Raw genomic sequence first — 2,359 nt, forward strand, 5'->3', positions numbered from 1 at the left:
CCTCTCCTCTCCTCTCCTCTCCTCTCCTCTCCTCTCCTCTCCTGTGTAAAATACATTTTTTATATTTTATCATGTAAAACACTTAATGCTAACCTAAAGAGAAGGGTTTTCAGTAGAGTGGGCGATGCTAGGAATATTGTATCAATCCAATACAAAGAAAATATAATAAGATACTGATATTTGTTCACTGAATAAATTTGTGATTTTGACTTTAGTCAATTATGATAAAACAGAAGAGGACTAGTGACTAACTCCAAACAAGAGAGTCTGCATAKTGACAACTTTATTTGTGAATAATAAAGTCAGTATTACAAATAAAGTGTAAACAAAAGAATCGATCTCATCACTAGTGTTGATACTGTTACTCATCTTGGCATCGATACTCAAATCGATTTGCCCACCTCTAGTTTTCAGAGCAGTCTTGAACAGTGAGAGAGAGGTGGCGCTTYCACTAAAATGATTATAATTCAATAAAAAAAAATTTAGATTTTGAACTAATATTGTGTGTGATTGTTAGAGTTATCAATAATAATCTCTGAGTGCCAAACATCATTTGAAAGATTTGATCCAAACTCTATGAAAGGCAATGAGATTTATTTTAATATAAGCTCATTTGTGTGCTTCAGGCTAAAAATGAGGTACATCTTAAAAGTGTTTGGTTGACGAAGACATTCAGGCATTGAGGAAACCAAGTAAAGAGGCATTTCAATTGTTTCTTGTTTAGTTTTTGTTCCGTTCTTCCTGCAAACTCCTCTTCAAAAATGCGACAATACAGCATGTCCTTGTTGTCCTTTTATTTTCTGTTTCAGAATTCGTCTCCAGGACAAGTCAGGCCAGTCTACATAACCTCAACTATTTCTTTGTAATAACAGCAGAATGTGGCTGATTGTTGTGAGATTTAACCGTTTTTAAACGACGGCTTCATAATCCTCATTTGAACGAGTTACAATCCACTCTTTTTTGCCCCTCAAACAGTTTTTCATCAAGTTATGATTGAATCATATTTATGATTTTAACATTTTGGTTACAACCTGTTGTTTTTAAATGTGTGCAAATGAACTGGCTTGTTTTTGTTTTGTTTTTTAAAATCTCCCAACCTAAAATGCTCTTTTACCAACTGTGTTTAAATTGGGATGCAGGAACAAATGAAACGAGGCTGATGACTCAAATAATGACATTTTGGTTATGTAATATCTGCAATGAAGCAACAAAATGCTGCACAAAAACAGGAATTATTTTTTTGGATCATTCGTGTTTTATAAAGTTCAGGTAGGAGATGCGGGTTTTTAAAAAAAACACGACTGAAAAAGATAATTTGGTAAACGCAGACGTTTAAATTAATCTGTGATGAACTTGTGACCTGCAGGGTGTACCCCGGCCCTCGCACAGTGACTGCTGACCCCCTGTGACCCTGAAAGGAAGAAGCAGATAAAAGATGAGTGATGGTGGGTTTGGTGTCGTGGAAATAAGGAAGATGCATTTAAAGGTTGTAAATAAAAAAGAGAAAATAMCAGTTTGATTAAAACAAAAAGAAAGTTATTAGATGGTATTTTGGAGGAAATACTCCAAGAGTTTGTTGTTTTTCTGGACATTATGTCACAAGATTTAATGTCCTCTTTTCAAACGAACAAACACACATGTGACTCCAGCCAGTGTTTGTTGTCCTGATTCCAACCCTGTGCTTTCACATTTGTTTTTGTCTGCTGTGTGTGCGCGGCGCGCATGTGTGTGTTTAGGGCACTCCCTGTCTAACGCACCCTACTTGGTCGAAAACTACTCCGAGTGTGTGAGGACTCGTCTGTCTCGTTCTGTGTGTGTGTTCAGAGTGGTTCTTTCTGTCACACACACACACTTCTGCACACAGTTTATTTTTGACGTTCCACCCCTCAGCTTGTTTAAACAAAACTTTATCAGTAAAGTCTGATCCCGAATGAATCAGCTGTTTGTCTGGCTGTAAATCTGGTCAAATAGACGACGGAACGGAACAAAGACTTTTGTTGGAAGCTGAGCGTTTCCACAGCTCACAGTTTGTGTTTCAATCAGCCGACAGATGACACACTTCTTTTTGTGTTTCTTGCCACCATTTAGCTTCAGGAAAAGGAAACATTCAGATTTATTCAGTGATGTAATCTCTTCTTTGAGAAGATTATAACTGATTAACTTTCTAAACTAATCTGATTCAAAATGGCCTCCACAGCCATTAAACATTAGCCAAGACGTAAATAGCTGTAGCTCGATCAGTTTTGCAGATACTGAGCTAAACTTTACTCTAGTAGCTGAGTTGTTCTCTACGGAAGCCAAGAGTGCGTTTTCCACACATAATTTTTTCCCACTGTTTTCTCATGATAATGACATATTA

This window comes from Austrofundulus limnaeus, unplaced genomic scaffold, assembly GCF_001266775.1.
Source record: "Austrofundulus limnaeus strain Quisiro unplaced genomic scaffold, Austrofundulus_limnaeus-1.0 Scaffold300, whole genome shotgun sequence".
In the NCBI taxonomy this organism is placed as follows: domain Eukaryota; kingdom Metazoa; phylum Chordata; class Actinopteri; order Cyprinodontiformes; family Rivulidae; genus Austrofundulus; species Austrofundulus limnaeus.